Raw genomic sequence first — 23129 nt, forward strand, 5'->3', positions numbered from 1 at the left:
GTGCAAAATTGACTTATACCGGTGTATGAAATGCTGGTCTAAGAAAATATGTCCCAATGTCTAAAAGGTGGCCCCTACATCTTAGATAGCGGTCAGCCAAATAAGAATTGGGTGTGTTAAAAACCAATACACCCGATCCTTCTTTCCCCTCCAACATCTTCCATTGAGGGTAGGCTACCACCATACATCTAATGCATATGGCCACCTTTAGAGTTGTGCAGCGACCGAGAACCAGGCCTTCAGCCGAGGAGACAGCGAGGTACAAGATGGCAGCGGTTTACTGTGGCTCTACTGTCTCCTTCCCTCAAAAGCTGAATCGTAACCCGGCTCAGCCACTAGCAAGGGAGATAAGCTTTTAGCCGACTTGATAACTGCAATTCAGTCCTAGATTATAATCGTAACGATAAGCGATGCCTTTTTAACCCCTTCCCGCTCCAGGGCGTAAGTTTACATCCTGTCAGCGGGGTACGTCCCGCAACAGGGCGTAAACTTACGTCCTGGGGATAGCGCGAGATCACTTATGATCTTGCGCTATCCCGCAGCGGGAGCCGGCTGTTAGCCGTAGCCAGCCTCCCGCTGAAACAGCGGGGGTGCAACGGAGATGTTCCCCCCACTATTAACCCTTTCCCTGACAGAATCTATGTAGATCGCAGCATGGGAAGGGTTCACAGAGGGAACGTGCTCCCTCTGTGACGTCACTGGGCTCTCGCGATATAATCGCAGAGAACCCGCCTGGTTGCCATGGCAACAGGATGCCAGATACTAGTGTCCTGTATTGCCATAGCCTGGGATCGCTGTATAAGTAGCCCTGCAATACCTTATCACAGCGATCATCAGTGCTGTACTGCAAGTCCCCCAGAGGGACACAAATGATGTAAAAAAATAAATAAATAAAAACGAACAAAAAAAGAAAAATGTAAGAATTTTGGTATTGTTGTAATCGTACCGACCCGCAGAAAAAAAATGGATTGTGCCATTTATACTGCATGATTAACGCTGTAAAAAAAAAAAAAAAAAAAAAAAAAAATCTATGGCAGAATTCATGCGTTCTCTCCCTGTTATCATAAAGAAAATAATAAAAGTTTTACAATAAAGTCTATGTACCCAAAAATAGCACCAATAAAAACTACAGTTCGCCACGCAAAAAAACACACCCTTATACGGCTGCGCCGATGGAAAAATAAAAAAGTTATGACTTTTGAAAAATGGAGAAGAAAATCCGCCAAAAATCGTTGCATCCTTAAAAGGGGTTGTCCCGCGGAAGCAAGTGGGGTTATACACTTCTGTATGGCCATATTAATGCACTTTGTAATATACATCGTGCATTAAATATGAGCCATACAGAAGTTATACACTTACCTGCTCCGGTGCTGGCGTCCTCGTCTCCATGGCGCCGACTAACGCTGTCTTCTCCTTCCTTTAGACGCGCTTGCGCTGTCCGGTCTTCTGCTTTGTTCAATGGGGCCGCTCCGGCGTGCTCGCGCCGGAGAGCTGGTCTGCGCATGCGCAGAAGACCTCGGTGGCGCGAGCACGCCGGAGCGGCTCCATTGAACAAAGGAGAAGACCGCACAGTGCATGCGCGTCTAATGGAAGGAGAAGACAGCGTTAGTCGGCGCCATGGAGACGAGGACGCCAGCACCGGAGCAGGTAAGTGTATAACTTCTGTATGGCTCATATTTAATGCACGATGTATATTACAAAGTGCATTAATATGGCCATACAGAAGTGCTTAACCCCACTTGCTTCCGCGGGACAACCCCTTTAAGCCCAAAATAGGCCATGTCATTAAGGGGTTAACATTAGAAAGTCCCATTGACATTTGCTTTAAAAAAAAAAACAACGCAGCGATATCGCAATTGAAGGCACCCTAACATGAAGTTGCAGACTCCAGAACAGTTTCCTGAACTCTACTTTTCTGAACACATTTGACAATAGACTGTTCTTCTCCCAAAGCGCACACATCCTCAGTGGCTGTTATCTGAAGGGCACTTGCTTGGGTTACACAGTCTCTCATATCACTCATACTTTAGTCATTAGCTGTAACAGACTTCTGTGCTTCCCCTCCATATGCAGTTCAGCGGGGGCGCGTATAACTCTTGCATTCCCCCACCGACTCTTAAGCAGCATCTCTTGCTCTTTCATTCCCAAGGAGACAAACGTTCCAGCAGCAGAGACATAGCCGCGCACCTCCTTCTCCGACGACACACTAACTCCTCCCCTATTCTACTCAAACCACCAATCATGACTCACTGATGAGACAAAGAGACAAACAAACTCACTTAAAGCCAAACAGACTTACGAATGATGGAGGGATCCTACTCTGGGTCACTATAGTTTAATAAAATTGCAACCTCGCCATTAGGGCTGAAAACAGATATTGGAGTTCTCACAACATAGGGGGCTTCACAAGTGCCGATGCCTGTTAGAGAAACATATCCTACCAGGATGCACCTGCCCTGTAAACAAAAAAAGTAAGAATACTTTTAATGGTGGGACCACCCTTTTTAATGGCCTTTTTTCTGCAGTAACACTATATTAGGCTCTGTGCTCCTTTTGCAATATGGTTTATAGCAATGTTCTGCTAGATCATTCCATACAGTTCATGTAAACAGCCCCCAATGGACCCCTTTGACCTATAAAGGGTTCTGATGTTTGACTGCATGAATAGCTCGGCATGCTACACTTTTCCTGCTGTCAAATGTGATGAAAGTTTCTGTGCAACCTCTGACTGAGAGATCAAAAAGCAAATGTGAGCAGAGGCTAGTAGTAGAGCATTGGCCAGACCTTCCAGATCAGTAGGACGCAGGCCAGTGAAATCATGTCCGTATTGGAGACAGTCAGCGGGGTCAGCATTTCCTCGCAGGAAGATGGTTAGGTTACACACATCAGTCTCCCGTCTCCTGTCCAGATCCTTCAGCCAAGAATGTGTCATTATGGAGGCGTGAAGCACCATCTGTCAGTCCATCCCTGGTGCTAAACTCTCAGTGACTCTGCAGGGATCGTCCGGGTGCAGAATGGAAACCTACATTATTATATCAGGTGTTCCAGATAACTGGCTTCCCCCACATAATAGATTGTATTACACATCTCCAATATCATAAGTCATTCTATTAATCAAAAGGCAAATTTTAATTAATTGATTTTAAAACTGAAAATCTAAGAGTCCTGAGAGTTTGCTGAAGTCCCAGCATGCTGCACCCTGCAAGCCATCCGATACTTGCAAGTCAATGACAGCTGGAGAATTACAACCTTCCTAGGCATGCAGTAGATGTTGGGAAGACCACATATTGTATCCATAGCTTATTGGATGCAACTCAATTCTATCTTGTTGATGTGTTGGAAGCAGGAAAAATGGGAAGTGTAAGGAAGGATCCAAGCAACTGAGATAAGGACCAAATTATGATGTGTAGACGATGAAGTCAGAGCAACTCCAGAACGGCAGGTCTCGTTGGGTGTTCCCAGGGCCGGATTATCATTAGTACAGTAGGAACATTGGCTTCGGGCTCCATGATATCCAAGGCTCTTGGGAGCCCCTGTCTGCCTGTACTCCCTATAGCTGAGAGGGGCTCCCAAATCTGGTTCTCACCAGTCCGGCAGATCCAGTGAAATGCAGTCTGGCCCTTTTTGTGGTCTGCTGGTTAAAAATGAAAATCATAAATACTCTCCAGCTGCATGCTCCTCAAAGACACTCCAGACTGTTCCTCGTTACTTCTAGGTACATGTATGTGCAGATTCATGTGACCAGCACTGGCCAATCCCTGGCCTCCCAATCTAAAACGAGAGATTGGCCAGTGACAGTCACATGTTTGGCGTGTACCTATAAGTAAGGAGGAACAGTCTGCAGTAGTGGGGGGAGTGTGCAGCTGGTGAGTATTTATTATTTCCTATGGGGGCAGATAAGGGACAGTACTATTTATGGGGGGAAAAAATGTGGCATAATTATGAGGGCAGAATTATTAGTAGCAGGCATTATTATTCACAAGGGCAGAAAAGAGGGTATTATTACTTATGGGGACAGAAAAGGGATTATTACTGATGGTGGCAGAAAAATGGGCAGTTATACTGCGTGGATGGGTGCTTAAATGCAGCACTTGTGGTGTGAGGCCTACCGTATATACTCGGGTATAAGCCGACCAGAGTATGAGCCGAGGCACCTAATTTTACCACAAAACTAGGAAAACTAGGTGCCTAAAGTATAAGCCTAGCTAGACTAGGTTAAAAAAAAAAAAAAAAAAAACACACAAACAAAACACCGCAATGGTCTCCCCGACAGTGCGGCAAACTGCTCTTTAATCCTTCCAGCTGTCATATCTCTGCTCGGCTTTGAACTCCTCCGCCATCAGCAAGTAAGTGCTGTGATTGGATGATGGAGCGCCAGCCAATCGCAGCAGGAGCGCCATCATTCACAGCTATTCAGTGAATGACATCACTGAATCGCTGTAATTGGTTCATCGAGTGCCGGCTGTGATTGGCTGGCACTCCATCCAATCACAGTGCTTACTTGCTGACAGCAGAGGAATTCAAAGCAGATCAGAAAGATGACAGCGGAGAGGATTACAGAGCAGCTGGCCGCACCGCCGGGGAGACCATCACACTGGGGACACAGAAGCAGGCTGGGAGGTAAGTATTGCAGCTTTTTTTTTTTTTATTTACCTAGTCCCTCACTTGAGTATAAGCCGAGTGAGTCTTTTTCAGCATAAAAAATACTCGAGTATATACGGTAATCACTATCTGAGGCACTATAGATTGTGTAAAGGTGTGGAAAACATAGGAAGGCGATGGAAAAGCAAGAAGCCAAAGATTTCTATTTGTCAAATTCTGCAGTGACAAGTTGTGGCCCAGATGGAGAAGAAAAGGGACAGAGAACGACACCAATCAGTGATGATGCCACCTGTGATCACTAGAGGTAACTGCACTGTAATCACTATCATTATGCAGAGCTGATATATGACTGTTATTTAGAGATATATCATTACTGTGAGAGGTTAAGAGAAGTTGGGGGGCCTTAAGATAAACTTTTACACCCGGGCCCATGAGCCTTTAGCTACACTCCTGGGGGTAATTAATGAGCACTACCACTATGAGGGGATACAAGGGGCGTGGCCTGGCATAAAATGGGCATGGCCTAAAAAAAATGTCTATGTTTTGTCTGGCTGCAGTTTTTTTGCCAAAAGAAGGAGAAGGAGAGAGTGGTCATGATTTCCACATTGCTCAAATTCCTTGATGACCTGAGAATGCTGCCGGTTGACCCTTTATTTTCATCGTCAGCTATAGTTAGTCAATATGGTTGTTACTGACCTTATGGGCAACTACATTAGCAGGAGGTCACAATCACAATAGTCTGAAGACCAAATTGATTGATGATCACAATTTACATAGGAGCTGTCATTCGTCACATTGACCCAGATTTAGTTAGAGATGGCACCAGTCATCTCAGATGCAGTGGATATGGCAAGAGATACATTTACACTTTTGGTATTAAGACTTTTTCTGTGCAACGCAATTGTGCACTCAAAATACGTGCTTATGGACAAATCCATTGAAATTAATGTAACAAATAAACCCATGTGAATCTGGCCTTCTAAGTCACTGGTCAGACCATTCATGGAAAATTGCATACAGTTTTGGGCACCGGTACACAAGAAGGACATATCAGAGCTTGAGCGGTTACAAAGGCAGGCAACAAAAGTAATAACTGTAACGGGCGAACTGGAACAGGCGGACTACAATACCCAGAGAGGTTATCAAAATTGGGATTATTTAATTTAGAAAAAAGCCGGCTGAGGGACGACCTTATAACTATGTATAAATATATCATGGGACAACACAGAGATGTCTCCCATCATCTCTTTATACCCAGGACTGTGACAATGGGTCATCATATATGTCTGGAACAGTGTTGCCCATCCTTTTCAGCCTTGGCACAACCCCCGGGAAAACATTCCCTACCAAAAAGGGAGGGTGTGGTCAGGAGAATGACCAGGGTATGGCTTATCACAACATATGATTTTACCTCTGACATTCCACGCACCCGCAATACTCTAGTGAGCACCACTGCCCACTTCCACAAAACCTGACTAGCAGCGCTGCGATCAATAGAGGCCGCCAAGTGCCTGGCGAAGGAGGTGCCAAGAGCACAAAAAAACGCGGCATGTTCTATTTCCTGCGGATTTACGCCGCAGGGGGTCTCCATCAATATAGCCTTGATGGAGACCGCGGAAAAATGCACGATATTCCACATCAGCAGTGGTCGTGGTTTGTTTACGATCCCGGAACTCCCACGCCGTAAAACCACAGGAGTACCCCGTGTCGGCCATGGGCATAAGCCCTTACTTCTATTCTATATTAAAACAAGAGGCACTGGGGTTGGAGGGGAGGGTGGAAAACCTACCATCTAACCAACCTACCTAAGCCTGATATTTCGACCTCTGTATGTGATACTACCATGACTCCTCAGCAGCATGCCCGCTATCTCTGGGTCATGTTTGACTCCGATTATTCCTTCACTCCCTAAAAATCAATCACTTGTACGCCAATATCACTTGCACCTCAAAAACATCTCCAGAATTCGTCCTTATCTCACAACAGAACGATCAAAACCCTTTATGGTTATCTTGATCCATTCTCGTCTACTTTACTTATCGGTCTCCCCTCATTAAACTTTTCCCTCTCCAATCCATTCCTGAATGCATCAGTGAGGCTTATCTTTTCGTCCAGCTGCTACATCAATGCCTCCACCTTGTTCCAGTCACTAAACTGATTGTCTACTATATAATTTATACCCATCACTCTGAACCACAGTGCTGCACTGCCCTATATATCCTCCCTCTTCTCTGTCTACCACCCTAGGCATGCCCTCTGCTCTGCTAATGACTATAGACTAAAGGCCCTTTCGAATGGAACAATTATAATTCAAACAAGTGAAAGTGGACAACAATTGTTTAGTCTAAACTCAGCAAACGATTGATAAATCGTTCACTTTTTGCTCAGTTTAAATACTGATCTTTCAATTGTTCATATTCCCTGTATAAGTGAATGAGAAAGATTAAATAATTTCTCATTTGAACGAGCAAACAATGTATCTGCCTGTATAAACGGGATGCCCTATATATCCTCCAGCAAACCAGCGATCTCTGACATCGTTCACTCATTCAAACGAGATTCGGCTCAGCTAAAAAGGGCCCCGAGTTCCTCTTTTATCTGAACGTCCCAACTCCCATCTCCAAGACTTCTCTTCAGCTGCACCAGTTCTATAGAATGTGCTACCTTGGGCAATTAGGGTGACTTAAAACTGTGGATGTTGGGAATTAACCTAACACCATGCACCCTAAAAACACATCCTTTTAGGGGGGGGGGGGGGCTATTACAATCTCTAATCTAACTTTTCCATTTACCCTTCTTCTGTATTCCCCCTTTGCAATACTGACCCCCTTCTTCTCACTATATCCACCACACCCTATACAACGTAATGCACTTCATATCTGTACCTACATAGATACCCACTAGTGATTGGCTCATACAGCTTTATGTATAGGACCCCATTTATATAAAAGATGACTGGACCATTGTACAGAACAAGCACGACAACGTCTTGTTTCACTCTTATTTCCTCATAGATTGTAAGCTCTTGTAAACGGAGTACTCACCCCTATTGTTCACGTTGTCTATTGGTTTAATGCTATATGTAATGTCTGATTTTATCTATGTTCCCTCTAAAGGCCCATCTACACGCATAGATAATCTTTCAATCCATTATGTCAATTATATCATCTTCATTTGCATGTAAATGGAGCTCTAGGAGCTGTTTGCAGAGCCCAGTGTGTGACTAATCACATGCCCAGCTGTGCACACAGCTGCATTGTTCTCATTAGGGCTGCCAGCAGAATACAATGTAATCTCCCAGCTCCCGCGGAGAGAACAGCATGCGATCTATTGAGAGATACTTTATTGCTCTGTGGTTGAACAATGGATTTTAAGTTCCCCTAAAATCATCATTCAGATGAAAAGTGCACAATTCCCGCAAATACATATCGCTCATTTTCGGTTGTTTGAATGAATTTTAAGCTATAATTGTTACGTGTAAATGGGCCTTAACTTGTAAAATATGGTGGAATATGTTGGCACTATATAAATCTTATTTATCATCATTATATAATTATCGGATCTGTCTACGGGGATCTACATCATGTACGTATCCCATACATACATACAAGCTGTTAGTAAGCAACCTTTCCCATCTACCAATGTAATGCTGAAGATCAGAACACAAATTAGAGTGTTCCGGGTGCTTTCAGTGCCTGTAGCCATCAGCCGGGCATATTTAGGATCGTCTCCTATATAACTTGTCATCGACAAGCACTATACATACAGTGTAACACTCGGAGAGCTTACCCAATAAAAAGGTATTATACTCCCTAGCGTGAAATTGCAGCTATAATTTATAGAGCAGCAATGAAAGGGTTAAGGGCCTTAGCCTCTTGCATCTGCTGCATCCTCCATATGGGACCATGGGGGTCTGAGGTCAGAGTTCACCCACTTTTCACAGTCCAATTTCTATTAACCCTTACACTTCCAGGTTGGTCATAAGAGACGAAGTCGATTTATAGAGATTGTAAGGCTCTTTCATCCAGATCTTAGATCACATGCTGGAAATCTTTGGCGTGTCTCGGTCTCCATGGAAGCAGGAAGTGTTTGTTTGAATATGTCATATTTTTGTGCATAATTCAGTCTAAGAGGTTTTTTTGATATTTTTGTAGATGCTTGCTAGTTGTCAGTGTGTGAAGTAACCAGTATATACTGTATGCACACTGGGATCCAATTCACGTATGTGTAAGATCAGGATTGTTATTTTCAATTATTCTAAATGTCTGTGCATGATGGAGATCGAGAACAGAAGTATCAAGGACCTAAAAGATGGCTGTACAGGTAGCGGTCATTGGGTGGCTTTACACGGGACAACTACTGCCTGAATTGTCGGTCGAAATAGTGGCTAAAGTGTACAAATGACTGTGTGTGCTTCTAAACAGAGCGATTGTTCTTCACTGGTTCAATTTTGCAATCGCTGAACGAATTGTTGGGAAGCTTTACACGGTGGAAGTCATTTAGGGAATGTGAGGCTCTCTGGGGACGTGTATTTGAAATTTCGACCCCCTTCCCAACACACGCTCATTGGTTGCCAAGCCCAATGAATGCACATAAATACGTGTAAGTAGTCTTGAGCGAAAATTCGCTGCTGCAGTCTCTCACTTGACGAACGAGTCCGTAGCAAAGAGCGTTCTCTTGACGACCAGCGGGGACTGCTCAGTCAAGGATCACTCACATGTATTAATGGGTTTTCAGGAACCAATAAGCATTACGTGGGAGGACAAAATATTTTAAAAAAGAAAATAAAGAAAAGGCAGGAGGCAATCAGTGAGAGGCGCACATCCAACATGCGCCCAACTCCCTGCAAAGTTGTTGGCTGGTCATTGAATGACAATTATTACCCCGTTACATCAGACTATAAATTATTAACAGCGACTATTTTTAGGTAAGCTGAAACTAAGTGACTAGTGAAGGAGGTCTCCCTCATCACCCGGTTGGTGGCTGTGTTTACGTGGAACAACTGTTGCTCACATTCGCTCTATCATGTAAATATTTGGATGATATATTAGTTGCCCTGTGTAAAGCCTCTCGTATTCTTTCCCGGCTCCTTTGGTTGGACAACTTCAGAAAAAATAAACCTGGTTTGCAAAATCAAATATGGCCACTAAAAAAATAAATAAATAAATGTCCAAGCGTTGCCCCCAACCAACACATTAGATCATCAACAGATCCCTTTGTTGGGACCAGTAAATGGTCTCCAATGTGTGTATCGGCTTCTTGTGTGAACATAGGATGAGCCTTGTATTTTGTGTATACTCTGGTTACACAGACACTTGTGGCCATTATGGGGTCCCTGATGTGGAGACCCGTTCCTGGTTGGTCTCATTCCCAATGGGTCCTGGGAACCTGCACAGTGTTTTGGTTCCTGATTACTGCAGTTTTAGCAATTGGCAAGTGGAAAATGTACTACGGTCATGAAAAAGGGATGGAGCACCATTATGTGTGATGGGGAGTTTGTTGGTATCTACCAGCTCCAGAAAGGGGCCTAACTTTTGACTTTGCTACAGAACCACCATCTTCTGTGTAAAATACCTCCAACCTCTAGAGAAGAAATTCGACCACAGAGGATTTGCAGTACCGTAGATCACAGAGATCAGCATGTTGGGAGACTCAATAAACGAAAGAATTTGCTTATCCCTACTACTAACCATATAATATACCACTGACTGAAAAGAATCATAGATTTCAAGGGGAGTTCTGTTTTTAAGACCACTTAAAGTGGTTGTCTCAACATAAAGACCCATGCCAAATGACTGATTTTGCTGAGGGAACCCAGATGCAACCGTACTTCAGCCACTGGATAGGAAATGTGGCGGCTATCCATGTAATAGCATGAGTCTATTGAAAGCCATTGATTATAAGCTCCGCCCTGACTAAGTGGGGGACGATAACTTTATGGAATCCATGGGTTCTAAGATGGTATATTGACAACTTGTAGATATATAGAGATATATATATATCTTTACAGTGGATTTAAAGGGGATGTCAAAATAGCCAATATGGACCTGGTAAATCCACCGCCACTCTAGCACTGCTGCTCCGGTGATCCCCGGCGGTCTTTGTTTACATTGCTCCAACAATGACATGCCGTACTTACATGTGACCAATGCAGCCAATCACTGGCCTCAGTGGTAATGTTAGCTTGTATAACACAAGACCCCTGAGGCCAGCGATTAGCTGCTGTGGTTATGTGTAGCCACTGCATGCCATTGCTACAGCAATATCACTATAGACTGGTGGGGACCACAATTGCGGTGCTGCTGGAGAAGTGGGAAATTTATATACTATTAATTTTATTAGTGACCCTCCAATTTCTATGACTGGAGGGGAGATATTACCTATATTTGTTCTCTGCCATCACTACAATTGTGCCTATTCTGGTCCCCATTTTCAGCTGTCCAAGATGGCTGAAGCCATTTTCTAACTGTCTAATGCACACTGTGCACTGCTCTCCGATTGGCCAGTGCTGATCATGTAAGCAACTCTAGCCAATTAGAGAGCAGATACAGTGCATTAGTAGTTTAAGACTACCAATGCACAATGGAAGATTAGGTAGACTGAAAATTACATCACCCATCTTGCATGGCCAAAAACGGGACTCAGAACTGGTGGATCGGAGGGACGGGAACAAAAAAACAACTGCATGCAAAATAGCCCCAGGTGAAAATGTTGTCCTGAAACTGGAGGGTCACTTTAACCTATTCACTGCCATTGCACTTTTTTTTTTCAATATCTTGGACAACCCCTTTAAAGTTCTGGAGTTGGGGGAAACAAATAAAGGAGAATACCTAAGTGATAGGTTCCATATTATGGTCCTTTACAGATGTAGCAAGTGCTTTATACTATTAACGTAACACGTTGTTACAATAGCAAGTGTACAAAATGGCCCGCTATTTTGATAGCGTACCGCCCTGGGGGTCATTTAGTGCCTGCAACATCTCAGAGACTGTTTGAATTCTGGGCGTCTTGTGGATGAGGTCTTCTGCTGGTTCCACTAATTTGGGTTATATCTCTAGGCTAAGAGCATGGAAAGCTCTGATCATGTAGCAGTAAAACAGAAGAGAGAATGTTCTAGAGGGATATTTATTACGAGGCAATAAGTGGATGACGTCTAGAAGAGAAAACCCCTGTAGGTCACATTGTGTAATGAGGACGGGAACCAGATAGAGCTTCTCAGACATGACATCACTAGCAGCTCATTGTTTGCCACCGCCGCTCATTACAGGTTATTAATGAGTCAGAACCAAAAGGAAATCTATCGCAATATCTGAGAATTTCCGAATGCTTTGATGTAACTCTGGAAAAATGCACCCCCTTCCCCGCTCGCCAACTACCACTCGCCCATCATCTCACATTCCAGGCTACGCTTACCTGGTACTACATGACACTACAGTATGCAGACAGGAGAACAGCGTACACACATGTAAAGAGATTCACGAAGAACATGTGTATCATCTGCTGACAGAACTATGGCGTCAAACAATCCTAATTTTAGTGTAAGTGCCAAAATTGTGTTTTTGTTTTTTTCAAGCCTGTATACCAGCCCCTGATTTGAAAGTGGGCGGGGCCTAGCGTTGGCGGGTATGGTCACGCACATATTCACTATACTTTACATCTGAAATTGGCATAAATAAAACTATAGCTGGAACTTATTCCAGCTCCTAGCTGGCGGAGATTTCAGTCTGACACACACAGTTGCCGACAGAGGAGAGAAATTTATTAAAAGGCTTGCACCTCTTAATAGATTAGTCACACTTACGCTGGCACGAACTCTACTTAGACCAGCGTATGAAACAGTCTTAATAAGGCTGCCTATGTATTGCTATGGAAAGTGCAGCGCCGACTTCCATGAGCGGAGAATCCGAGCGATTCTCCGCTCGCGGGATTTAAATCGCGGCATGCTGCAATTCTCCGCGGTGAGCCTATCTATTAAATAGGCTCACTGCTGAGACTCGTCAGCTCTCCCCCCTCCTCCCCCACGTCGGAATATATATTCCTCCTCGGCCGTGGACAGGGGGCGTAAATGTGCCACAAAATATTATACTATATTCTATCTATATAGCTATTTAGATTAGTTATTGTTATTTATTTATTTATAAGCAAGACAAATTTACATGATAGACAAATGTTAGGCCGAAAACAGACATGTCCATCTACTTCAGCCTATTACCGCCCAACCACCCATGTTGATCCAGAGGAAGACAAAAAAGGAGGCAGAAGCCAATTTTCCTCCTTTATAGGAAAAAAAAATCCTTCATGACTCCAATCTGGCAATCGGAATAATCCTTAGATCAACAACCCTGTGATTATAACATATAATATTGTATCACTCAAAAACACATCCTGTCCCCTCAAATTCTGTTATCAAGTTTGCCATAACCATGTCCTCAGACAGAGAGTTCCACAGTCTCACTGCTCTTACAGTAGAGAACCTACTTCTACGTTGGTGATGAAACCTTCTTTCCTCTAGACGTAGAGAATGCCCCCTTGTTATATCACAGTCCTGGATATAACTAGATGATGGAAGAGATCTCTGTATCGAGGACCGACCTACAGACATACATTCATGAGACAGGGTGGTTTTACACGGGGCAATCTGATCGTCCCAACAATTATTCCTGTGCCTTTCATTGTTCTATTATCATATTTTTCTGATTAGAAGACGCAGTTTTCAGCATGACAAAATCTTGCTGAAAAGCATCTGCACCTTGAGGTCTGATAGATCCAGAGACCCCTGACCGCTGCCTTAACGATCCGGCAGTGCGCTGATCGATCATCGGGAAGAACCCTGCAGCCATACATATTGAGGCTGTATGGTCCAATCATTCCTCTCCAGCCGATAACTCACATACCTCCCCCAGGATGCAGGTCCTGCTCTGTACACACATGGGGACAGACAACAGCAAAGATCTTGCAGTAGCAGCAGGACCATAGATGATGTCATAACCATGTGACCAGGAAGCAGCGAAAGGGGGTCATGTATTACTACACTTGTATGTGGGGATTCAGGCTTAAGTCCACAGGGAAAATCAGGCCCGCCGCGGATTCTCCATGCAGAATCCCACAGCGGATCGCTCCTTTCCCGCGGACATGAGGCCTAAAAATAACAATTACTTACCTGTCCGGACGCTGCGAATCTTCCCTCTGTCGCGGCCAGATCTTCTTTCTTCGACCCGGCGGATGTGCTCGGCACGCCGGCAGCGTGCCGCACGCATGCGCCGTGCACTCTTTTTTTTTTTTTAAACTCCTGCTCTCCCGCACTGGAGAGCAGGAATTCAGCAGCGGGTGTGCCGCGGATCTCCGGACGGCTTCCATAAGCTTCAACAGAAGCCTGCGGGAGCCATCCGCGTGGGAGACCCGCACTAAAATGGAGCATGCTGCGTGTGTTTTCCCGCACACGCAATCTGCGCCTCAGGGAAAAATGACATTTGTAGGTATTTAATTATATTATTGCATCCCTATAGGGCACGGATCACGCGTGCGGGTTACCCGCTGTGGATCTGTCCCCGTGGACACTTAGTGGTAATAAAATCAGTGCTTGAGATGCTAGCTGCAAATGTGTGTGTGTGTGTGTGTGCTTGTATGTAGCAGAGTTATATTAGCTGTGTGTGCATGCACGCATGCAGTAGAGCCGTGTGTGTTATGTGCATGTACAATACGCATGCAGTAGTGCTGTATAGGTGTATAATGTGAACCTTTGTGCTTGCACCATTGTTTGAATGGACACACTAGGTTTAATAGGATCTGACTGTTCACTGTTAGGGCTCTTGCACATTTGCATTTTACTTGCGCGTTTTTTTTTCACATGAATGTTAACTTCCGATTTTTGCGCAATGTGTTTTTAACGTTAGAAAGTCCCACTGACATTTGCATTAAAAAAAAACAAAACTGAAATTGCTTTCAATGGGTTCGTTCCAATTTCCATACTTTACGCACCCCAAAAAATAATATGAGCTGCTCTATTTTTGTGCGAATTTGCACACCAATGGCCCCATAGAAGTCTATGGGAAGTGCACAAATACGTACTTAACAGCCACGTTAATTGCACAATTTGCTGTGCAATTCTGTGGAACATAGAACTCATCTGGACCCCATTAGGCTAAATAGCCTTTTAAAATCACAGAAGGAGGGTGTCGCTCCTGCACCTCAACAGGCCCTTCACACTGATATGCATGCAAATCTACCTCATCCAACCAAATTCATCGCATTGAAGTGTGCGCAATTGCGCATACGCTTGTCTGAAGCCGCCCTTAGTAATACCAGTGGTAGGTGAGACACCATGTGCTCAGACATCTAGCAGAGCCGCCTATGTGGGGGTCCTGGGGACCGATCCTTTCTCTACAAGAAGGATTTGTAAGGGGTTTTCCCGTTTTATGTAACTAGTATTTAAAGGGGATTTATGCTCCAAAGCTGCTGCTGATCTGTCCTCGGGGTGGTCAAAAGATACAGTAACAGCAGCAATACCCCAGAAATGGTGCTCAGACATGCCACACTGTCAATGGCTTTACGTCAGAGCAACAAATACATACCGGTAGAACAAGCACATATCGGGATAGGTCATAAAACAGACCCCCGTCAGGGACCCCTGACGATCTGATCGGCTATTGATCACATATCCTGACAGAGTCATACATACTTTTGAATTGGAAAACTTCTGTAATCACTGTATATGAGTTCAGCAGCTTTCTAATATACTTACAATTCATTTTTCAAGATCTCTGCTGCTGGCCAGTGAATGGGAGCCGTTCTAGTAGAAAACCTTAGAGACCTCATGCATCTGACAACTGAGGGGTTGCTACAGAGGCATACCTTAAAGCTTGTTGGCTCCAATGTAATATCTGTATCAGACCCCTTCTTACCACGGCTGGTTATCATCCTGGTGTCTTCTAACGTGGAAGCCAATCATCAGTAAGCTAAGGGGTCATCTGGACCTTTACTATTAATGGCCTATCCACAGGATAAGTCATCAATAGTTGATCGGCAAGGGTCCACCACTTGGGATCCTCGATGATCGGCTGATCTTCCGACCCGCTGTCAGTAATTGTGTCATCAGCGGTCAGTGCAGGAAGTGTAATAGAAAGGCTTCAATCACACAGAAATCAATGGCAGCAATGCCTCCTATTACACTTCCGGCCTGACCACCAATGATGACGTTACTGACAGCGGGCCGGAGGATTTGTTGATCGTTGGGGATTCCATGTGGTGGACCACTGCTGATGGCTTATCCTGAGGATAGGCCATTAATAGTAAAAGCATGGACAACCCCTTAAGTGCAGCAGTTGCTCAAATCTCTTACCTGCCCTGAGGGGTTTACTGCAATATATCAGTCTAGGTAGCATATTTCAAAGAAACATTTATCCACCTCTCCAATATTTGGGCTGGTCTGTTTCTGTAGGATTTTCATCATATGAATGTAAATAGAAAAATTTCCATTCAGTGACAGCAAGCAGAAATCTTAACAAATGCAAGGAAAGAAGTCTATACTTTTCCCAAAGTGATGTAAAATCTCATTGTAAGGGCTCCTTCAGACGAGTGTATTCGCAGTGAACAAGGATGATTTGCGCGCATCAGTGCATAGTACTGCACGCTTTTGTGCACGCTGGGCCAATTTATATGCGCAGGCGACACACTCCCACCCTGAGGCTATTTGACCTAATGAGGTCCAGATGTGTTCTTTTCCCTGCGGTTTTGCGCAGTGTATCACGAATCCCCTTGCATATTGCGCACACTTTTGCACACCTCCCATAGACTTCTATGGGGCCCTTTTGTGCGCAAATACAAAGGAAAATAGAGCAGCCCCTATTTTTTTGGCGTGCAACCGAAATGTGCACAAAAATACATTAATGTGAAAGAACCCATTGACATCAATGGGTTCTATTTCCTGCATTGCACGCATATATCTTACATACACAAATATGTCCGTCCCAAGGAGCCCTAATGTCGGGTTGGATAAGGTCTCTAACCATTGGAGGGACTTGATGCTTCTTCAGACGTGTCTGAATTGTCAACCCAGTTATTACATTGGTTCAAATAACTGGACTGTAAATAACATATGATAATGGTACGTATCAAAATAGGACATGCTGCGATTCTTTTCATGTGCATGAAAAACGCAGGTCTGAATGGCCCACTGTAAATAAATGGGCTTTTAGCACTGCATATTACACGCACATAATACACAGGCTGAATACGCTCGTGTGAATGAGCCCCGACTACATTTCTGCCCAATCAGGGTAAACATAGTCAGCTCTGCTACATCTGCATGTGACTGAGGACATGTTTGTACAGGAGACAGGATATCGATCTGAGAAACTTGGGACAATATCAGACTTGTAATCATAAAATGGTAGAGTTGGAAGGGACCTCCAGGCTCATCGGGTCCAACCCCCTGCTCAGTGCAGGACTCACTAAGTCATCCCAGACAGATGTCTGTCCAGCCTGCAACTTTCCCCATGATTGTAATGCGTTTTACAAGAAAAGTCCATCGCATCTCTTCGCATGCGATTTTCATGCGCATTTTGCTTCCGTAAGAACAGAAAAAAAAATATCACATTGCACTCGCATGAAAATTGTATCTGCACGTGACTGCGATGCACTTTTTCTTTTTGCTCCCATAGAAAATAACGGGCGATATTGCCCAAAGAGTAGGACACGTTGCAACGCTTCTATCTTGCAATAATGGGTTATTACAACACGCAAGTTCTGAGTGTCTCGCAATCACACAGAACTTGGACATTTTCTCGCCCGTGTAAATATGGCCCTTTACAGGTATAGTCTGAACAGCACATAAAAATACAGCCCTCGTAATTACATAGTCTAAGGCCCCCCTTCACACAAGCGTACATGCGCATGCAAAATTTGAGCACATTGATTTCAATGGGTTAATTCAAATGCACATACTTTCCTGTGCATTTCGGATGCAGAAAAATAAATAAATAAATAAATAAATAAATAAACACATCTGGAACTCATGACTCAATAACGAATTAGCCATTTCAATCGGTGCATCTTTGTTTGCCGCGCGCAAATGAAGATGCCTTGCGGGTGCAAAAAGTACAGTAAAATACGCCAATTCACATGCAAAATAAAGCATAGTTCTTTCCCCAAATACGCAGCGCCCAGGTGTGCGCAAATACTCATACGCTCTTTTGAAGTGGGCCTCATTCCTGTCCAATAGATAATTAGCCCCGCAGAAGTCTATGGAGCCTCTTGATGAACATTGTATCCCTCCAGCCACCATCCTTGTTACATTGTAGCATTGTGGAAAAATAAATATTTACGCTGCACATCCCTTGTCTAATACAAACAAATCACAGCTGGTCCTCCTAGAAATCCACAGAGTCTATAAAGAGTTAATATCACTGTGCTGCCCATGCCAGGAGAGTGGTGGGCACAGGGCAATAATCATTAGCATTACAATTGCTTACAATTTGCCATCTAACGGTGCTGATGGGTCGTTCGCGGCTTGGATCCGTCCATTGTATGTATGCCTGGCCTTACCTGTGCTGTTCCCCAGGCGGCGGATGGAAGAATGATGGAGAAGACACAATGTTCTCCTCCTTGTCACACAGCTCCAGTCTGTGATCTGCGGATCATTCACAGCTGAGTACAGAGCCAGGGAGGAGCCAGAAAACATTCACCTTCCCTTGCCCTGACTATGGAATCCCAAAAGACCCTGACGTCAGGCTGATAGTAGTAACCCCTTCATGACTGGACGGTGTAATGTAGCACAGGCTGCCAGGAATAATATCCTCTATGTGGTTATTACAGGGACAGGATCACACAGCCCTATATGTAGTATACCAGCAGATATTATCAGGGCAGGATCAGACTGTGCTGATATACAGAGACCTCCTACCTGGATGCTAGTATCAGATATCTGCAGAAGATATCAAATTCCTGGCCGCAATGCAAAACTTGTACCCAGTGATGGATTAAAGGGTTTGTACCAAGATTACAAGTTATTCCCTATCCAATCCTGAGACCCCTGCTGATCTCGAGAATAGGGGTCCCTCATCCTTCTCACTGGAGGGTTACTGAACCCCCACAGTAAGGGGGGGACTGAATGGAGCACTGATTATGCAAGAGCAACATCACTCCATTCACTTTCAAAGTAACTGCCAAGCGCTTGGGTATTTCTGTTAGCCCCATTAAAATTAATAGTGAGGTCGACCTCAGAAGCTTGGCAGCCCTTTATTTATTCTAACATCACTGGGGAAGGGGGGGAGAAGCATCCCAGCAGGGAGGACCCTCGTTCCTGAGATTGGCAGGGGAGCCCTCACCAATCAGCAAGTTACCCCCTAACTTGCAATCGTGGAACAACCCTTTAGACTATAGGCCTCAGACTGTTCACACAACTTGGGTGCCTGCCCACCCACCGTAATTACAGTCAGCAATATGCATACCCTCAATGCCCATCTGAGTGCGTTCCCTTAGTAATTGTGCCCGCTTGTGCCCCATTTAGCACTAGTGTCCCCTTTTGTGACTCAAGGTAATAGTGCCCTGGCACAATAAGAATTCCTTCATAGTGCCCACCACAATACCTTTTTTACCTACAGTGATAGTGCCCTCCTTTATGCCCCACATTTTACTTTGTGCCAACCTCACAAGGTAATAGTGTCTAGTACATGTCATGGAAATGCAAAAGCAATGCAATGATGTTGCAGCCAGTGTTTGGAATACAGGGTATTAAGCTGATTGGTGGGGCAGTTTGGATGGTCATCGGGCCGCCGAAGCCTTGGGCCCCAGTGGCTGCCATAACCACCCCAATTATAATGCGCGATCGTCTGTAACAAGGCCAATTATAACATTTATGTCTTCCTGTATGACACAGTAGCCCTTAGGACCACTCTGACAGAGAAGCCCAGATATAACTTCTACATCTGCACCCCCAGAGGCATAACTGGAAGCTCCTGGGCCACAATACAAGATACAATCTGTAACATGGCCATGACACCCTCTATAGCTGTACCCCTGGGGTAGAAGCAAAAGTGAAGGTCTTCTATATCTAGTGATGGCTGTATGCTATCTGATAAGATGGCCAATATGATAGAGAACATTATTTGACCCCCTTATGGTAATAAAACCATCCATGTCACTTGGTGGAAAGCATATTAAATTTAGTGAGGTTTCCCAAATTTTAACTATTGAGGCATATCTTCAACAGTATATAAGTGGGAGTCCAACTCTCATTATCCCCACCAATTAGCTGTTCACCGTTACCCTTGTCTTAGTGTCTGGAGCTGCCAGAAACACACATCTACCTGAACTGGGGAGCAGCCCAAAATAGTACTGAAATCTTAGTGTTCAATCCTCTGTTATTCCTCCTGGAAACAGATTGACAACTAGATGTTAGCCTTGCACTTGACATTAGGCTGTTTCCCAACACTGTACGCCCTCATTGGACAATGTAAAGTGTGTAGGAACACACCTTACAGACAAGAAGGGTAACACACAGTTGGCACTTTATTCATACATTTCCAGGTAAAATAACTGAGGAACAGAAAAGGCAGCTCCAATAAATTAAGTTTTAGAATTGCAATATAATGAGAAATATGTGTTTTTACTAAAACAGGCATGTCAGGAGAGGTGACTGGTCCTCTTTAAAGTAGCAAGGTTTTCTTCTCAGTTCACTTGATGTGCCGGCTGCCGGGCAACCGGCGCATGCGCAGACCGGATCCGGCGACCGGGAAGTGACATTTCCATGCAGAAATCGAGCATGCCGCGATTTGTTTTCCGAGCGTGATTTTGCGCAGACAAATCACGGTCGTTTGCCTAGGATTGCGTTTTCTAACGCAATCCTATGGCAGCTTCCACGAGCGGAAATTCTGTGGTAAATCCTGCCGCGGAATTTCTGCCGTGTGCAGGGGGCCTAAGGCTCCAGATGTCTTCTGTTTCCTGTACTTTGAGCAATGTCACACCCTTCCCCTTGCATATTGTTGCACCTTCCATAGAAGTCTATGGGACTTTTGCTGCACAAAATGCAGGAAAATAGAGCAGGACCTCCTTTTTACAGAGTTTTACAGGACAACATAGTGCTGCAAGCTACACTATTTCACCCTGTTTTTAGTGGAAACCAAAGATGAAAGTTCCAAAAGGAACCTCCGATGCTGATGTGAACAAAACCTAAGTACAGCAAAGTACAAGAGAAGTTACTCAGTCGTCTCCGTGCTGTGAATGAACCATTTTGAAATTATATTGATATGAAATTTTAATATTTGCTGATCAACTTTCTGCACACGAGGGCCCTAAAGTGGCAGCGTGAATGTTTGATCCTACAATCTTGACCTTGGACTTATGTTAGATTTTTATATGCTTATCTTGTATGTCTCCTGTGTCATTAGTTAGCAATTTTCATTTTTTTTATATGTTTTAGGAGGTTTTGTCTTATTGTTTTTATTTATACTCTAAAGCACAGGTGTCAAACACAAGGCCGCGGGCCGAATCCGGCCCACTGCCTCATTTAATGTGGCCTGCAGCGTGCCGACGCCCAATCACCACTGTAGTGATTACCAGCTGGGGTGCCGCAGCTCCCCGCTGGTAACGCTGATCCCGGCACACACTCTGACGGCAGTGTGCAGCCGGATCCTCCTCCCCTGAGTCCCCTGCTCCTCAGTTCTGCAGGGGAGAGGACTCAGCGAGAAAGCGTGCCAGGCGCACACAGTGGCGATATTCCGCCGTGGGGAAGGAGGTGGGAGTATACAAGGTCTCCACGATGAGCCTATATTAATGATAGACTCACTGCGGAGAATCGTGGCATGCCGCAATTTTAATCATGCGAGCGGAAAATCGTTATGATTCTCTGCTCGTGTGCAGTACACTGTGCTTTTCATAGTTCTCCTATGGAAAGTGTGTCATGCGAGCTCCACGTGCGATTTATCGCCGCGGATCTCACAATGACCCCTCGCCCATGGGCAACCAGCCTTAGGCGGCCTTCCATTTTTTTGTTTGATCATTCATATTTGACCTTTGGAGGTACCTCAGCTTGATCTGTCAGTGCACTCGTTTCCACTGTTGGGTTTGCTGGGGGTGAGCAGCCCTGTAGGCCGCCTTCACACAGGCTGTATTCACTGTGGGCTTTCAAGGGTTAAAATCCACAGCGTATTGCTATTTGCATAGGGGAGAAAATTCTGCCTGAGATTCTTGGGCCCAACTTGCATCTCTGCAAGTAGTCTAATGGTGCATTCACATGGGTGATTTTCATGAGCGATATCTGACTGATTGCGATTTGATCAGATATCGTGCATGAAAAGAGCACGTTCCTTTCAAAGTAATCATTCACACGAGTGATTTTTATCATAGACTAAGGGCTTATTCACACAGGTATATATCGGACGGGTTTTCACGCCCGGCCGATATACGCTGGCCCTCTTATGCATTGGTTTACAATGCATCAGTGCACAGGGGCGCATAACCATGCATGGGCGCTCTTACGCCGCTGCCTGCATAGACTCTTATGGGAGCCTATGACAGCACCCAGAGAAGGGAGGTGGGAGGGAGTTTAGCGGGTGACTGCTAGCTCCCTCCCTCTTCTCTTTTCCACTCCGCCTCTTGCAATGAGAGGGTCCTATGGGGGCTAAGCTCCCGCCCCCTCCCATTGCAAACAGCAGCAAGTGGCGGATAGGGGGTGGGAGATTAGCACACTAGCTCCCGGCCCCATCCCCCATCCTCCCCTTGCAGAGTGTCAGTGAGGGGGAGGGAAGGCAGAGATAGCTCAGCAGAGCGAAACTGTCTTCCCCCGTCCGACAGCATATACATTATGAAAACGCCGACCGTTATACGCTCGTGTGAATAAGCTCTGATGGTCTGAGATTGAAAAACTGCTGCGTGCCTTATTTTTAGGTGATTATGTTTTAGGATCGCCCATTATTTCCTATGGCAGCAGAAAACATTGCATCGCACACGAATGTAGATTTGTTTTTCATGCAAATGTGATACGATTTTTCTATTTTTCCTATTGAAACAGCATGCTATTTTCCCACGTGTGAAGATCGCATGCTGCAGAGGTGCATTTCAATGCATTTTTCTTGAAAAATGCATTCCACTTGCAGCAGAAATCGCAGGGTTAAGGGCAGTTTCACACGGCATAAGCGCAGAAACGCTCGCGATAGCATGACTTTTTGCGTTGCAAAGGTCCCTCCATTGTGCGCATATCAGTGCTGTTTACTGTATTTTCTGTGCTGCTGGGGACCGTTCACATCGGCGCAGGACACACCCGTGCCGTGATTTAAAAGGCTGTGCAGCCTATTAATCCCAGGTATTATTGATTTCCCCGCTAAATTGTGCAGTCCATTGCACCCCCCATGGACCCCTATGGTCCCTTCAGTGCGAAATGCGCACCAAAATACAGCATGTCACATAAAGCGCAGGTGAGAATGAACCCACTGCAGACGCGCTCTTGTGACAAAGCCACAAGAGTGTAATATTGGACGGATATGGTACTTGTTCGTGTAAACGCACCCTAAATAGGCTGCGGATTTATAATC

The 23129-nt window shown here is 44.8% G+C and overlaps 1 protein-coding gene and 1 long non-coding RNA gene across 3 annotated transcripts in view; one reads left to right on the top strand and one right to left on the bottom strand.

Moving 5' to 3' along the window:
- The window catches only part of LOC136580515 (cdc42 effector protein 2-like), a 30922-nt gene extending 12695 nt beyond the window's left edge, over nt 1–18227 (bottom strand). Inside the window, exon 1 of one of the 2 annotated variants that reach the window (XM_066581125.1) lies at nt 18145–18227. The gene's annotated coding sequence lies outside the window, so the exon portion shown is untranslated. Of the gene's footprint in view, nt 1–18071 lie in introns of both variants that reach the window. The other variant, XM_066581126.1, reaches the window with a different exon arrangement.
- Nucleotides 1–23129, top strand: part of LOC136580516 (uncharacterized) — a 66450-nt gene that overhangs the window by 30931 nt on the left and 12390 nt on the right. Inside the window, exon 2 of the long non-coding RNA XR_010786962.1 lies at nt 4825–4906. This is a non-coding gene — a long non-coding RNA (uncharacterized lncRNA). The remainder of the gene's footprint in view (nt 1–4824; nt 4907–23129) is intronic.

This window comes from Eleutherodactylus coqui, chromosome 10 (genome assembly GCF_035609145.1).
Source record: "Eleutherodactylus coqui strain aEleCoq1 chromosome 10, aEleCoq1.hap1, whole genome shotgun sequence".
Classification (NCBI taxonomy): domain Eukaryota; kingdom Metazoa; phylum Chordata; class Amphibia; order Anura; family Eleutherodactylidae; genus Eleutherodactylus; species Eleutherodactylus coqui.